Source organism: Schistocerca nitens, chromosome 5, assembly GCF_023898315.1.
Source record: "Schistocerca nitens isolate TAMUIC-IGC-003100 chromosome 5, iqSchNite1.1, whole genome shotgun sequence".
Classification (NCBI taxonomy): domain Eukaryota; kingdom Metazoa; phylum Arthropoda; class Insecta; order Orthoptera; family Acrididae; genus Schistocerca; species Schistocerca nitens.
The window spans coordinates 96,977,653-96,995,954 of NC_064618.1; the positions used below are offsets into that span (position 1 = coordinate 96,977,653).

Genomic DNA, 18,302 nt, shown 5'->3' on the forward strand with positions numbered 1-18,302 from the left:
CATCTGGACGGGGTGAACTCCTAAAGGAAGCTACAATTATATTCTGGGACGAATGCACAATGGCACATAAAAAAATCACTCTAAGGCATGGACAGAACATTACAACACTTGCGAGGAAACACTGAAACGATGGGGGGAGCTCTACTTATACTCTCAGGAGATTTTAGACAAACACTTCCATTTATACCCAATTCAACACCAGCAGACGAGATCAATCCTTGCTTAAAAAAACATCACATCTCTGGAAACACATAGAAATACTGTAAACAAACACAAAATATGAGAGCTGACTATCGAAAGAAGAAACAACAGCACATTTTGCTTAACAAATTTTACGAACAGGCGAAGGCACATACCCTACCGACCGGACAACCGGCCTCATTACACTCAACATTGATTTCTGCCACACAGGCACTGCTGGAAACGACCTCATAGACGAAATTTATCCAAACATAGTTCACAACTATACCAATACGGATAGCCATTTGAAAGGGCAATTTTGGTAACTAAAAATAACATTGTCGACGATATCAACTTTAATATTCAAAAGAAAATTCGCAGTGAATATACAAACCGATCGACACGGTGGTAAACGTTGAAGAAAGTGCGAAGTTCCCTACAGAATTCCTAAACTCTTTGCAAGTACCAGGAATGCAATTACACTGCCTTCGACTTAAAACTGGATCTCCAATAATACTCACCAAAACTGTAGCGGAACGAGGACGATCGTCAAACAGCCATGGAATAACATCATCGAAGCAGAATTTATGACTGAAAAATACAAAGGACACGCACTACTTATCCCCAGATACTACACTACTGACCATTAAAATTGCTGCACCAAGAAGAAATGCAGATGATAATCGAGTATTCATTGGACAAATATATTATACTAGAACTGACATGTGATTACATTTTCACGCAATTTGGGTGCATAGATCCTGAGAAATCAGTACCCAGAACAACCTCCTCTGGCCGTAATAACGACCTTGACACGCCTGGGCATTCAGACAAACAGAGCTTGGATGGCGTGTACAGGTACAGCTGCCCATGCAGCCTCAACACGATACCACAGTTCATCACGAGTAGTGACTGGCGTATTGTGACGAGCCAGTTGCGCGGCCACCATTGACCAGACGTTTTCAGCTGGTGAGAGATCTGGAGAATGTGCTGGCCAGGGCAGCAGTCGAACATTTTCTGCATCCAGAAAGGCCCGAACAGGACCTGCAAAATGTGGTCGTGCATTATCCTGTAGAAGTGTAAGGTTTCGCAGTGATCGAATGAAGGGTAGAGCCACGGGTCGTAACACATCTCAAATGTAACGTCCACCGTTCAAAGTTCCGTCAATGCGAACAAGGGGTGACCGAGACGTGAGACCAATGGCACCCCATACCATCACGCCGGGTGATACGCCATTATGGCGATGAAGAATACACGCTTCCAATGTGCGTTCACCGCGATGTCGCCAAACACAGATGCGATCATCATGATGCTGTAAACAGAACCTGGAATCATACGAAAAATTTACGTTTTGCCACTCGTGCACATCGCAGGCGGTCCTGTCTGTGATGCAGCGTCAAGGGTAACCGCAGCCATGGTCTCCGAGCTGATAGTCCATGCTGTTGCAAACGTCGTCGAACTGTTCGTGCAGATGGTTGTTGTCTTGCAAACGTCTCCATCTGTTGACTCAGGGATCGAGACGTGGCTGCACGATCCGTTACAGCCGTGCGGATAAGATGCCTGTCATCTCGACTGATAGTGATACGAGGCCGTTGGGATCCAGCACGGCGTTCAGTATTACTCTCCTGAATCCACCGATTCCATATTCTGCTAACAGTCATTGGATCTCGACCAACTCGAGCAGGCTACAATCCGACCTTTATCAAAGTCGGAAACGTGATGGTACGCATTTCTCCTCCTTACACGAGGCATCAAAACATTGCTTCACCAGGCAACGCCGGTCAACTGCTGTTCGTGTATAAGAAATCGGTTGGAAACTTTCCTCATGTCAGCATGTTGTAAGTGTCGCCACCGGCGCCAACCTTGTGTGAATGCTCTGAAAAGCTAATCATTTGCATATCACAACACTTCTTCCTGTCGATTAAATTTCGCGTCTGTAGCACGTCTTCTTCGTGGTGTAGCAGTTTTAATGGCCAGTAGTGTACTCATTTCTGCTGAATTGCCATTCCAATTTAAAAGACTGCAATTTCCAATCAAATTAGCCTACTGTTTTATAATTAACAAAGTGCAAGGACAATCTTTAAAATATTGCGGCATCAACCTCTAAGACTCCTACTTCTCTCCCGGTCAATTATACGTAGCTCTCGATCAGGAAATTCGAAAATTTGTACACACATATTGCGGATAACAAAAAGAAAAATTTTGCTTATAAATAAATAGTGGATATATAATATCTTTTCAATGATTTTTTTTACCCTTTATATTTAAAGTTTACCCTTTTATTCCAACTACCACGCAGTTTCATGTAAACTCCATGAGTGAAGCTGGGTACCCCAGCTGTCGGCTATGAACCTTAAGTTTTCCTTTATTTACTGCATATTCTAAAGTAACTCGTAGGTTCAGTATTGCCTCTTGTGTGCCTACATTTCTCCGAAATCCAGACTGATCTTTCCCACAGACGACTTCTTTCAGGTTTTCCATTGTTATGTAAATATACAGGGTCAGCATTTTTCATCCCAAACTTATGAAACTCATGGTTCATTCACGCCGGTCAGCGGCTGTCTTCTTTGGCAATGGAATTATGAAACATTTCTTGAAATCTAAGGTCATTTCACCTCCCTCACATGTCTTGCATACCAGGTGGAACTGATTGGCCTTGGCTGGCTCTATAACTATCTCAATAAATATGAGGAAATGTTTTCCCCAGGGACTTTGACTAAATGTGGTGTTTCAATTCTCTCTCAAAGTCTTCTTGCACTACCAGATGTCTCATCCCATCTCCATATACTTCCTCTTCCGTTTGTAAAGTATTGTCGTTTTCTTTGTAGAGACACTCCATATATATCTTCCCCATTTCAGTCTTCCTCTATTTTCTTAGTAAAGTATTCTCATCTCGGATCTTAATATATTAGTTTGGTGCGTAAGTTCGATCACTTTTTGTTTTGCATTTTTGTGTTTCGTTTGCTATTGGTTTATTTATCGATCTCATTTATATTTGTAGTTTGTTGTTGCTATTAGGGCTAACGTCTTGTTATTTTCTCTTTTGGAGATGGTGAGTAGTGCTGTGGACGCTAGAAAATATGAAACATACCCTCAGAAAAATTAGTGAATTACTGTGCTGGTAAACCTCTTACGTTATTTGATTTTCAAACAGCTGAGCAAAACTGAACGTACTCAGACATTTCTCTCTTATTCTGATCAACACTAAACTGACACACAATATTTTTAGCGCAACGCAATCTGACTTTCAAGAATCCCTACAAAAGAATGGCCCTGACTAACAATAACCTATACCTTTCATGAATCACTTACCTCACAAAAATCTTCGTACTCGAACTACTGCAATACAGCGAGCGCCTATACTGACAGCTAAATAAAAGATTCTAACTACTGAAGGCACTAACTACTGATAGGCATAGTTAGCAAATGAAATATTTTGATAGAGAAAAAACAATGAATTTACCTTAATAATATTCAAAAGTCATCATATATACAGGGTGAGTCACCTAACATTACCGCTGGATATATTTCGTAAACCACATCAAATACTGACGAATCGATTCCACAGACCGAACGTGAGGAGAGGGGCTAGTGTAATTGGTTAATACAAACCATAAAAAAATGCACGGAAATATGTTTTTTAACACAAACCTACGTTTTTTAAAATGGGACCCCGTTAGTTTTGTTAGCACATCTGAACATATAAACAAATACGTAATCAATGCCGTTTGTTGCATTGTAAAATGTTAATTACATCCGGAGATATTGTAACCTAAAGTTGACTCTTGAGTACCACTCCTCCGCTGTTCGATCACGTGTATCGGAGAGCACCGAATTACGTATGGATCCAAAGGGAACGGTGATGGACCTCAGGTACAGAAGAGACTGGAACAGCACATTACGCCCACATGCCAACACCTTTTTATTGGTCTTTTTCACTGCCGCACATGTACATTACCATGAGGGGTGAGGTACACGTACACACGTGGATTCCGTTTTCAATAACGGAGGTGGCTGTTTGGGATGACTCACGTTTTATGCTCCATCGGACAGATGGCCATTGGCATCTAAGGCGTGAAACGTCTGAAAGCAAACACCTTGCAACAATCGCCTGAGGGGTCGAGGCCGAAGGAAGGAGCGTTATCGTCTGGAGAATATTTACGTGTCGTTCCCTGGGTGATCTCGTCATTCTGGAAGGCACTAGTATGTATGTATCCTTGGGGACCACGTCCACCTCTGAATGCAGTTTTTTTTTCCTCAGCAGTAGTACAATGCAATGTGTCGCCGGCCGAGGTGGCCGAGTGGTTCTAGGCGCTTCAGTCTGGAACTGCGCGACCGGTACGGTCGCAGGTTCGAATCCTGCCCCGAGCATGGATGTGTGTGATGTCCTTAGGTTAGTTAGGTTTAAGTAGTTCTAAGTTCTAGGGCAGTGGTGACCACAGAAGTTAAGTCCCATAGTGCTCAGAGCCATTTGAACTTTTTTTTTTTTTTTTTTTTTTTTTTTTTTTTTTTTTTTTTGCAATGTGTCACACAGCTCGCAGTGTACGTGCGTGCTTCGAAGAGCACCAAGGTGAGTTTATTATGTTTCCATGGCCACCAGACTCCCCGGATTTAAAAGCAATCTAGAATCTGTTGGACCACTTGGATCGGGCTGTTCGCGCCATGGATCCTTAACTGGGAATCCTGGAGCGCCTGGACACGGCACTGGAGCCGTCACGGCTCCACATCTCCGTCGGTATCTTCCAGAACCTCAGTAACTGTCTTCCTGTATGTCTGAAAGCCGTCAGCGCTGCAAAAAGTGGTTTTCGGGATTCTGACAGGTACTCAATCTGCGTGGACACTGCACTAATAAACGATGGCCAAACTGATCTCATCCTAGATCTCAGCAGTCAGACGAACTCCTTAAATTCTTTAATTCTTATTGGATTTGGCAAACACCACGCCCATGACTCATTTGCCAGGGCCATTAATTTTCCAGTCGTTCCATTGCGCACAGTTCGTCACCTCACATGTCGGAGGGGACGATCTGCATATAGAGAGGGTTTACTCGATTCGGATCACAGGCAGAGCCCCCATCTAGCCATAGCCCAGTGTCGCCTTGAAATCCCACGCTTGGCTCACGTCGGCGTTTTACAATTTACATTAAAAGACATGAAAGCTGCTCTTAGATTACGCGACTGTGTAATATGATGAAGGATTGAACATTCCGTTTTGACCAGTTGACAGAACAGCAACTGAGAACAGTGCTCCACGTACCATCTTCGAAGGACGCCATGGGTCTGATGATGCTCATGTGATATGACCGAAACCGGTCACCTATGTTCTTATAGCATATCTGGTGCGATCAAGACTGAATTTTAAAAAGAAATTTTTTTATCATCATCATCATTTTAGACTGATTATGCATTTCAGCATTCAGTCTAGAGCATAGTCCCCCTTAAAAAATTCCTCCATGATCCCCTATTCAGTGCTAACATTGGTGCCTCTGCTGATGTTAAGCCTATTACTTCAAAATCATTCTTAACCGAATCCAGGTACCTTCTCCTTGGTCTACTCCGACTCCCCCTACCCTCTACTGCTGAACCTATGAGTTTCTAGGGTAACCTTGCTTCTCCCATGCGTGTAACATGACCCCACCATCTATGCCTGTTCACCCTGACTGCTACATCTATAGAGTTCATTCCCAGTTTTTCTTTTATTTCCTCATTGTGGACACCCTCCTGCCATTGTTCCCATCTACTAGTAACAGCAATCATCCTAGCTACTTTCATATCCGTAACCTCAACCTTATTGATAAGGTAACCTGAATCCACCCAGCTTTCGCTCCCATACAACAAAGTTGGTCGAAAGATTGAACGGTGCGCAGATAACTTAGTCTTGGTACTGACTTCCTTCTTGGAGAAGAGAGTAGATCGTAGCAGAGCGCTCACTGCATCAGCTTTGCTACACCTCGCTTCCAGTTCTTTCACTATGTTGCCATCCTGTGAGAATATGCATCCTAACTACTTGAAACCGTCCACCTGTTCTAACTTTGTTCCTCCTATTTAGCACTCAATTCGTTTATATCTCTTTCCGACTGACATTATTATCGATTTGTAGATGCTAATTAAAAAAAATTTTAAAAAAAATTTTGATTGCTGTTCCAAAAATGTTTAGGCTATTAAAATTATTCCGTTTTGTATTTTAGTAATATTAATCCAGTTGATGCTTTAGGACTACAGTTAGCTGTGTAAATCGTGATTTTTTTTGTCTTTCAGCGTCTGCTGAATAAATTTTACTTTCCAAAAAATGTAACCTGATGTAAATATTACGCAACATCTTCCTTTGTTCATATGCGATAGAATATTGGAATTAGCCGAATACGTTGGCGCACAATGACGCCTGTTCTCCTAACTTGGACTTTAAGTTACTATCGATCCTCAATTCATGGTAGCAAAATATAGGCTACTATATTAAAGTCGTTTCAACCTTCGAACTATAGCTTTCTTAAAGGAATCTTATAATACAATTTTGAAAAGCCATATAGCGGTGACTGTGTTGTTACGAAGAACAACGCAATGTCCTAGGGAACACTGCATCGTTATTCTTAACAACAGTCACCGCAGCGTAGTATTTATCTGGCGATACCGGGTAGCCATTTTCAATTACAACGTCCTCCTCTGTACAGGAATTACATAATGTGTAAATGAATGCAGGTTGTGACGCAGAAACGACGACATACGCAAGTCTGGGTCTGTATGTGACCGCTCCGGTCGCAGGTTCGAATCCTGCCTCGGGCATGGATGTGTGTGATGTCCTTAAGTTAGTTAGGTTTAAGTAGTTCTAAGTTCTAAGGGGCCGATGACCATAGTGCTCAGAGACATTTGAACCATTTCTGTCTGTGAGTCGTCCATGGACAGTCAAATCGATTAAGACGACCGCTAGCGCAAAGCTGCAAATCCAGATTCGAGTCCCAGTCCACCACAAATATTTATTGTTGACATTCGCTTATATATCTTATGGTTGTTCGTATTCGCAACTCCGAATACATTTCATAAATTTCGGAAGGATTATACTGTATCGGCAAAATGAATAAGCCGTTGTGAAAAATATGTCTTCTGCACGGAAAACCTGGAATTACTGTTTTTTTTTTTTTCTTTCTTTGGGTCAAAGAGTTTCATGTTAGGTGTTGCGATCGACTCTGCGTCGATAATTGATTACCAAATTATATGAAAGTATCCAAGCAGGAGTCAGGACTGACCTACCTCCACGACAGTTCAGCTTCTGTCAGCGGCAGAGAGGTGCTGGTAGGAGCGAAGCTGCTTGGGGGCAGGAGGGGGGGGGGAGAGGAAGTGGGGGGTGGGGGCTCTGGCTTCTGGGTAGCCTAGCAGGTAAGGGCAAATGAACTGCACCGCCGCATCTGTTCACAGGCAGACTTCAGACGCCCAGCAGGTACGTGTGTAGCGTTTCTCAAGCACAAGAGAAAAGTCGCAAGGAGGAAGGCACGAACAAACGTATCGTGTTTTGAATGTATTATGTTGCTGAGAATACAGTTCAGTGCTATTTTGAAAGATATCGCCATCGCCTATGACTTTTAAAACGGCTTATTGATGAAGTACACTACAGTGGAAAATTTGGAAATTTGTGGTAAGTACCTATGGGACCAAACTGCTTATGTCATCGGTCCCTACTACTTGGGGTTATATTAACTTAAGCCAACTTACGCGAAGGACAACACTATGGAGGACTCGAACCTCCGACAAGGGTAGCCGCGCGAACCGTGGCAAGGCGCGTCAGACCGCGCGGCACACTACAGTGATTTCAGCCTTTTAGCCCTTTTTTGGGTAGAGTGCAGCAAAAATTTTGTGCTTGAGCACACGACAGGATTTTAAAATTATAACGCATTATAAATTTGTGCAGGAAAGCTTTTCGTTTATTAAGATCCGATCGCTCGCGAAATGGAAAACACAGTGAAAATCCGATGAAGCGTTGCATAGATGTGTCGTGTGGGATGTCGGTTTGGTAGGAACATACGCCTAGGATGCAAAATATCAAATTCTGGTAACAACAGAATGAGTAACCACCCCATTTGATCGTGCAGTTTAATCGAAAAGAAAGATACTGTTGCGCAACGTAAAACTTCTTCTTTAAATAAGTAACAATAGGGGTGGCCAAATTATGCATGAAACAACTGGGCACCACACCACTGACATAGATACATTAATAGGAGGAACGACCTTTTAGCTTTGAATGGAAACAAACGGTCTCTATAAAAAGTAGATTTACTGACTTTGATCATTACAGTTACCCACTGACATCTTAAAAAGAACGATTAACAATCAGAGAAGGTAGTACAATTAAGAGTATAAAATTCGCACGGTTGAATAGTGTAAGGGGTCCGTAGGCCCTTACTGTAAGTTTGCACTCGGCACAGGTCCACAGGGCAGACAATCGATAGTGTCGTGTTGCGAGAGCGAGTGTGAGTTGAAGTGAGTTTCCAGGTTGCGGGCCGAGCCGTGCGGAGGCCGGTTGCTGTGATACAAGGCTTACCGACAAAGGGAGTGGCCATCGCCGCGGTTTAACCCCTTTGTGTTAGAATAATACGGGAAAGTGAAAAAGTATAATTACGAGAGTGATCAGTGATATTTCTGTGCCGATATTTGTGGTTTCGCGTCTACCGCGCCGGCATCTTTTGGATTGCAGTGTTGGATTGCAGTGATTGTATTTAGCGTGTGACGATTATGAATAACGAAGAAGCCTGTGCTGAGATTAGCCGTAATTAAACATGTATGACGAAGGCAGTGGCTGTCTCCTTTTTCTTGTGTTTTAGAGACGAATATAGGTTCTTGATTAATGAAGCTGTGTTGGCGTTCTTCTTGTCACCAGACATTTCATTATTACAGCATTGAGAAGGACAAAATGGAATGTAACAACTCCGTAGCAGTCAAATCCGATTGCCAGCCCCATTAGGTACACGGTCACATCAATTAATATTTATTTGGGCTGCTATCAGATCCCGATCGAGCGGGATACGTAAAATATCGGAGTGTTACAATAGGGAGGATAAAACAGAGTTATGTTGATAATACGAAGACTTGGCCAGAGACTGCTGGGTAGGGATGATAAAACAATGTTAATAATACGAAGACTTGGCCAGTGACTACAAAAATTGTTAGTTAAAAGTAGTATACCCACAGAAAGATGCACGGTTTTAGAAAGCATCGTTCGTGCGAAACTCAGCTTGCCTTTTCTCACGTGATATACTGAGAACTATGGATAAAGAGCAATGGACAGATCCCAGATTTCTAGATTTCCTGAAAGCATTTGACACGGTACCCCATTGCAGGCTGTTAATGAAGGTAGGAGCATATGGAATAAGTTCGCTGATATGTGAGTTGTTCGAAGACTTCTTAAGTAATGGAACCCAATATCTCGTCCTCGACGGCGAGTGTTCATCAGAGACTAGGGTATCACCAGGAGTGCCGCAGGAAAGTGTGTTAGGATTGCTGTTGTTCTCTATAAACATAAATGATTTGGCTGACAGGGTGGACAGCGATCTGTGTTTGTTTCCTGATGATGCCGGGATGTACGGCGAGGTGTCGAAGTTGTGTGATTAGGAAGATACAAGACAAAATATCTAATTGGTGTGATCATTGGTAGCTAGCCCTAAGTGTGGAAAAATGTAAGTTAAAGTGGATAAGTAAGAAGATGCAGTATTACTAGAGTCCTGCTTGACACCAAGTCGTTTAAATATCTGGGCGTAGCGTTCCAGAGCAATATGAAATGGAACGAGCATGTGAGAACCGTGGTAGTGAAGGCGAATGGTCGACTTCAGTTTATTGGGAGAATTTTGGGAAACAGTGGTTCACCTGTAAAGGAGACCGCATATAGGACGCTGGTGCGATCCATTTTTGAGTTCCGCTCGACTGTTTGGGATCCGTACCAGGTCGGATTGAAGGAAGTCATCGAACCAGTTCAGAGGAGTGCTGCTAGATTTGTTACCTGTGTCTATAAGCTGCTGGAACGTATCATCTACAACAGAATAAGCGGAAAAATTCTTGAAGTGGTACCGATTGAACAGGCAGGATTTCGACCCAACCGCAGTTGCACCGACCAGATCCTCTCCCTAGCAACTCATATAGAGGCGAGCTTTCAGAAAAAACTCAAAACATCAGTAGCCTTTATTGACCTATCAGCCGCTTATGATACCGTTTGGCGACAAGGCCTGATATTTAAGTTGCTGCGGGTCATACCATGTAATAAGCTGGCCAACCTCATTGATAACATGCTCACAGATAGAAGTTTCAGAGTCATAATGGGCGACTTAAAAAGTGACCAAATGAAGCTCAACAATGGTTTACCACAAGGCTCCGTTCTGGCGCCATTGATGTTTAACCTCTACATATCTGACTTACCTGAAACCACTTCTCAAAAATTCGGATATGCCGACGACTGCAAGAGGCAGATCAATGGAGACAACGGAAAACACATTAACTGCGGATCTAACAAAGCTGGGAGATTACTTCCGAAGGTGGAGATTACGGCCAAACGCGACAAAAACGGAGGTGACATGCTTTCACCTCGACAATGCCCAAGCAAAAAGAAAGCTCAACGTTCATTTCGAAAACAGGCAGCTAAACCATAATAATTACCCCAGATATCTAGGCGTCACCTTTGGCAGAACCCTAACATTCAAGGAACACCTACGTAATACGGCCGCAAAACTTAAAACTCGAAATAATATCATACAGAAGCTATGTGGGACCACGTGGGGCTCTTCCGCGGCTGTACTGAGATCTTCGGCTCTGGGACTTGTCTACACAACAGCAGAATATGCCGCACCGGTATGGCTAAACAGTAAACACACAGGCTTGATCGATGCTCAACTAAACTACACAATGAGGATGATATCAGGAACAATAAAGCCAACGCCTTTACACTGGCTACCTATACTGAGCAACATTCTCCCACCGGACCTGCGCAGAGAGAACGCTCTCCTACGCGAGTACGGAAAAGTGCTGAACAACGAGAAACTGCCAATCCATAAGGATATTCCTGCCCTGGAGATGAACAGATTGCGCTCAAGACACCCCTCTTTAAAAAAGGCAAAAAATACGCATCCTCTCAACCCGGATTATGGCAACCTTTGGAAAACGCGGTGGAGAGAATCTGTGCCCCAAAGCCTGTAGAATATGCCATGCATCAATGTCCAACCACCAGGATTCAATTTGCCAAGGAAAACTTGGACGACCCTGAATCGAATTCGGACAAATAACGGCAGATGTGCAGACAGCCTCCACAGGTGGGGTAAAATCACCACCCCGAGATGTGACTGCGGTGCGGACCGGCAGACGATTCGTCACATCGTGGAAGATTGCCCTCTGAGACGTTTTGCAGGAGACCCCAATGAGTTTCTGACCGCGACTGAAAGTGCAATAGACTATGTCACAAATCTGGATGTTTGTTTGTGAACTTTTGTTTGTTATATACACTATTTTTAAACACTTCTATATCTATAACTATATGTTACACACTGTGGCTACTCTTTATTTCTGTGTCTTATGATTTTTATGTCTTTTCTATATGATTTGTTATATGCCATAAGCTAAATAAATAAATAAATGTTACCGGTAGGTTCTAATTGTGGTGTCACCGCCAGACACCACACTTGCTAGGTGGTAGCTTAAATCGGCCGCGGTCCATTAGTACATGTCGGACCCGCGTGTCGCCACTCTCAGGATCGCAGACCGAGCGCCACCACACGGCAGGTCTCGAGAGACTGACTAGCACTCGCCCCAGTTGTACGACGACGTTGCTAGCGACTACACTGACGAAGCTTTTCTCTCATTTGCCGAGAGATAGTTAGAATAGCCTTCAGCTAAGTTAATGGCTACGACCTAGCAAGGCGCCAATTGTAACAGTGCATGTATCTTACGAGTCTCATTTGTATAGTCAAGAGAGATGTATCACAAGGAGTGATTAAAAGTTAAGTATATTCCAAAGCTACGTATTTTCTTTATAGCAGTCATAACGTATCCTGTTCCAGACTTGACGCCAGTCGGCGTGTGTGTACGCGTGCCTTTCGGCTTCCTTCTCAGTGTGGCGTAGCTAGCTTGTTACGCCACAACACTAATAACACAAAAAGCGTTACGGAGATGCTACGGGAACTCAAATGGGAATCCCTGGAGGGATGGCGACGTTCTTTTCCAGACACACTATTGAGAAAATTTAGAGAACCGGCGGTTAAAGCTGACTGCCGCCAACATACAGCACGAAGATAGGATACGAGAAATTAAGGCTCATACGGAGGCACACAGACAGTCGTTGTTCGCTCGTTCTACAGGCCAGTGGAACAGGAAAGGAAATGGCACGCGAATCCAAATACAGAGGTATGTAAACATGTAGAATACGGCGCTGCGGCCGGCAACGCCTGTATAAGATGAGTGTCTGGCGCAGTTGTTAGATCGGTTACTGGTGCTACAATGGTAGGCTGTCAAAATTTACGTGAATTTGAACGTAGTATTGTAGTTGCCGGACGAGCGATGGGACACAGTATCTCCGAGGTAGCTATGAAGTGGAGACTTTCCCCTACGACCATTTCACGAGTGTACCGTGAATATCAGGAATCCGGAAAACATCAAATCTCCGATATCGCTGCGGCCGGAAAAAGATCTAATACTGGAAAGAATCGTCCATGAGGACAAAAGTACAACCCTTCTGAAAATTTCTGCAGATGTCAACGCTGGGCCATCAACAAATGTCGGCGTGCGAACCATTCAACGAAACATCGTCGATATGGGTTTTCGGAGCCGAAGGCCCATTCGTGTACTCTTGATGACTGCACGACACAAAGCTTCACGCCTTGCCTGGGCCCATCAACACCAATATTGGTCTGTTGATGACTGGAAGCGTGTGGCCTGGTCGCATGACTCTCGTTTCAAATTGCATCGAGCGAATGGACGGATGCGGGTATGGAGACAACTTCAGGAAATCACGGACCCTGCATGTCCGCAGGGGACTGTTCAAGCTGGTGGAGGCTCTGTAATGCTGTAAGGCGTGTGCAGTGGGAGTGATATGGAACCCTCTGATACGTCAAGATACGACTCCGACAAGTGACACGTACGTAGGCATCCTGTCTGATCACATGCATCCATTCATGTCCATTATGTATTCCGACCAACGTGGGCAGTTTCAGTACGAAAATGCGTCACCCACACGTCCATAACTGCTACCGAACTCTTCTGAGTTTAAACACTTCCGATGGCTAACGAACACCCGTAACATGAACATTATTGAGCATATCTGGTATGGCTTGCAAGGCGCTATTCAGAAGAGATCTTCACCTCATCATACTCTTACCGATTTGCGGACAACCCTACACGATTCATGGTGTCAGTTCCGTCCAGCACTACTTCAGACATTTGTCGAGTCCATGCAAAGTCGTTCTGCGTCACTTCTGCGTGCTCGCGGGGGGCCTACACGATATTAGGCAGATGTACCAGTTTCTTTGGCACTTCAGTTTACTTGTAGACGTAAATCTAGTGACATAGCAGTGAACACCATGATATGGGCAAACACCCGCGTCAGGAGCAACAAGCTGAATGCATAACTTTAAGATCACGTACTCGGCTCGGCATACTATGGCCCGTCTTACTGAAGCATACGGAGCGCGAATAATACTACTGGTCATTAAAATTGCTACACCACGAAGATGACTTGCTACAGACGCGAAATATAACCGACAGGAAGAAGATGCGGTCATATGCAAATGATTAGCATTTCAGAGCATTCATACAAGGTTGGCGCCGGTGGCAACACCTACAAAGTGCTGACATGAGGAAAATTTCCAACCGATTTCTCATACACAAACAGCACCTGACCGGCGTTTCCTAGTGAAACGTTGTTGTGACGCCTCGTGTAAAGAGGAGAAACGCGTACCATCACGTTTCCGACTTTGATAAAGGTCGGATTGTAGCCTAACGCGATTGCGGTTTATCGTATCACGACATGGCTGCTCGAGTTGGTCGAGATCCGACGACAGTTAGCAGAATATGGAATCAGTGGGTTCAGGAGGGTAATACGGAACGCCGTGCTGGACCCCAACGGCCTCGTATCACTAACAGTCGAGATGACAGGCATCTTATCCGTACGGCTGTAACGGATCGTGCAGCCACGTCTCGATCCCTGAGTCAACAGATGGAGACGTTTGCAAGAGAACAACCATCTGCACGAACAGTTCGACGATGTTCGCAGCGCCGGCCGAAGTGGCCGCGCGGTTCTGGCGCTGCAGTCTGGAACCGCGAGACCGCTACGGTCGCAGGTTCGAATCCTGCCTCGGGCATGGATGTGTGTGATGTCCTTAGGTTAGTTAGGTTTAACTAGTTCTAAGTTCTAGGGGACTAATGACCTCAGCAGTTGAGTCCCATAGTGCTCAGAGCCATTTGAACCATTTGATGTTCGCAGCAGCAAGGACTATCAGATCGGATACCATGGCTGCGGTTACCCTTGACGCTGCATCACAGTCAGGAGCGCCTGCGATGGTGTACTCAACGACGAACCTGGGTGCAGGAATGGCAAAACGTCACTTTTTCAGATGAATTGAGGTTCTGTTTACAGCATCAAAAAAATGGCTCTGAGCACTATGGGACTTAACTGCTGAGGTCATCAGTCCCCTAGAACTTTTAACTACTTAAACCTAACTAACCTAAGGACATCACACACATCCATGCCCGAGGCAGAATTCGAACCTGCTACCGTAGCGGTCGCGCGGTTCCAGACTGTAGCGCCTAGAACCGCTCGGCCACTCCGGCCGGCCTTACAGCACCATGATGGTCGCATCCGTGTTTGGTGACATCGCAGTGAACGCACATTGGAAGCGTGTATTCGTCATCGCCATACTGGGGTATCACCCAGCGTCATGGTACGGGGTGCCATTGATTACACGTCTCGGTCACCTCTTGTTCGCATTGACGGCACATTAACAGTGGACGTTACATTTCAGATGTATTACGACCCTTGGCTCTACCCTTCATTCTATCCCTGCGAAACCCTACATTTCAGCAGGATAATGCACGACCGCATGTTGCAGGTCCTGTACAGGCCTTTCTGGATGCAGAAAATGTTCTACTGCTGCTCCAGCCAGCACATTCTCCAGATCTCTCACCAATTGAAAACGTCTGGTCAATGGTGGCCGAGTAACTCGCTCGTCACAATACACCAGTCACTACTCTTGATGAACTGTGGTATCGTGTCGCAACTAAATGGGCAGCTGTACCTGTACACGCCATCCAAGCTCTGCTTAACTCAATGCTTTTTTTTTTTCCTTTATTGTATTTCAATTCCCCATCGGGGCGGGCTGGCAGCAGCATAGGCGCTGCTCTTCAGCCAAAAGACATAGAACAAAACAAGAGAAGACATTTAAAAACAGCAAAGGAGAGAATAAGGTGAACAATAAATATAAAAAAGGGGAACATCATGGAAGACAAAGAAAAAAAAACGGCGTGACTGTAAAATGAAGAGAAAAAAACTGTTTAAAAGTAGCACACATAAAAAGCCACACACTGCGACGGTTAAAAGAACACAAGGCACAGTAAGACTGGAGCATAAAGGTAGCGACGGACGGCATAGCACATAACGTAACACTGGCGGCAAACCTAAAGGCAGGGCACAATTAAAACACACCTCTTGATGCACACGAGAAAACAGCACGAAACTTAACTCAATGCCCAGGCGTATCAAGGCCATTATTACGGCCAGAGGTGGTTGTTCTGGGTACTGATTTCTCAGGATCTATGCACCCAAATTGCGTGAAAATGTAATCACATGTCAGTTCTAGTAAAATATATTTGTCCAATGAATACCCGTTTATCATCAGCATTTCTTCTTGGTGTAGGAATTTTAATGGCCAGTAGTGTAAATAGCTGGCGGCGGCTGCAGTGGCAGGAGACTACAGGTGGCGCCCTCTCTTTATACTCGGTGTCTAACTACAGACGTCCTACCGGCGGCAGCAAAGCTCATCAGTCACTCCTGCTGTCCTTACACGAAGTGTTTAAACTCTACAAAAGCCTGAACAGAAGTGTTTACTGTTCAGAACTCTAAAACCGAGTCATTACTGTAAGAAAACCTAACACGAAGTGAGTTCTAAGAGCCGTCTGGAACTAGGGAGACGGTCTTGCTGCCAGGGCTTTAAATTGTCCTCCAGGGAGTGCGGAAATTCCGACTTCCGAAAAATGAATATGTAACAGCGTTAAACAATCTCCTACCTATTTCTATCTCATTATAGGGTCAGTTCCACAAGAAAATGTACCCTTATAAATAAGGGAGAAAATAAATTTATGCAACTTGAATAAAACAAATGTTCAGTGAATATGGTACAGCCCGACATATCAATAATTCGTCATTTTGCTAATGAAAGGAACTGTGTGTGTTGGTGTGTGTGTGTGTGTGTGTGTGTGTGTGTGTGTGGAGGAGACGGGGGGAGGGAGGAAGGAAATTATAGAAGGAGGCCAAGTGTAGACTAATATCGGCAGAATCAGACGGATGTGCGTGTGCAGTAGCTAAGCAGAGATGAAGACGCCTGCACAGGACAGACTTGCGTAGAGATTTCTATTAAGCCAGTCTTCGGATTGCAGACTACTACAAAGCCACAACGCTAAATAGAAAACGTACATTGATTTTAAGTAACTCTTCTGAATTTCATTAATCTTTTACCTTCAGCTGTCGATTTTCTTAAACGCAATAGCAGAATCGATTTGTTCCTGTCCGACAGTAAAAATACTGCACTGATAGTAAAAGAACAACCTTTAATCCTCACAAGAGTCTCTCCAAGTAAGTATAAGCATTAGTCCCCATTGTACAACATTATACCCCAACAGAACAAACAGTGCTGTCACGATAAAAGTCCCGTACAACACTACATCTACATCTACATGACTACTCTGCAATTCACATTTAAGTGCTTGGCAGAGGGTTCATCGAACCACAATCATACTATCTCTCTACCATTCCACTCCCGAACAGCGCGCGGGAAAAACGAACACCTAAACCTCTCTGTTCGAGCTCTGATTTCTCTTATTTTATTTTTATGATCATTCCTACCTATGTAGGTTGGGCTCAACAAAATATTTTCGCATTCGGAAGAGAAAGTTGGTGACTGAAATTTCGTAAATAGATCTCGCCGCGACGAAAAACGTCTTTGCTTTAATGATTCCCATCCCAACTCGCGTATCATATCTGACACACTCTCTCCCCTATTACGTGATAATACAAAACGAACTGCCCTTTTTTGCACCCTTTCAATGGCCTACGTCAATCCCACCTGGTAAGGATCCCACACCGCGCAGCAATATTCTAACAGAGGACGAACGAGTGTAGTGTAAGCTGTCTCTTTAGTCGACTTGTTGCATCTTCTAAGTGTCCTGCCAATGAAACGCAAACTTTGGCTCGCCTTCCCCGCAATATTATCTATGTGGTCTTTCCAACTGAAGTTGTTCGCAATTTTAACACCCAGGTACTTAGTTGAATTCACAGCCTTGAGAATTGTACTATTTATCGAGTAATCGAATTCCAACAGATTTCTTTTGGAACTCATGTGGATCACCTCACACTTTTCGTTATTTAGCGTCAACTGTCACCTGCCACACCATACAGCAATCTTTTCTAAATCGCTTTGTAACTGATACTGGTCTTCGGATGACCTTACTAGACGGTAAATTACAGCATCATCTGCGAACAACCTAAGAGAACTGCTCAGATTGTCACCCAGGTCATTTATATAGATCAGGAACAGCAGAGGTCCCAGGACGCTTCCCTGGGGAACACCTGATATCACTTCAGTTTTACTCGATGATTTGCCATCTATTACTACGAACTGCGACCTTCCTGACAAGAAATCACGAATCCAGTCGCACAACTGAGACGATACCCCACAGGCCCACAGCTTGATTAGAAGTCGCTTGTGAGGAACGGTGTCAAAAGCTTTCCGGAAATATAGAAAAACGGAATCAACTTGAGATCCCCTGTCGATAGCGGCCATTACTTCGTGCGAATAAAGAGCTGGCTGCGTTGCACAAGAACGATGTTTTCTGAAACCATGCTGATTACGTATCAATAGATCGTTCCCTTCGAGGTGATTCATTATGTTT

The 18,302-nt window shown here is 44.2% G+C and overlaps 1 protein-coding gene across 7 annotated transcripts in view; it reads left to right on the forward strand.

The window, feature by feature from the left end:
- Window positions 1–18,302, forward strand: part of LOC126259903 (adipokinetic hormone/corazonin-related peptide receptor variant I) — a 1,084,372-nt gene that overhangs the window by 513,287 nt on the left and 552,783 nt on the right. The gene's annotated exons all lie outside the window — the stretch shown is intronic.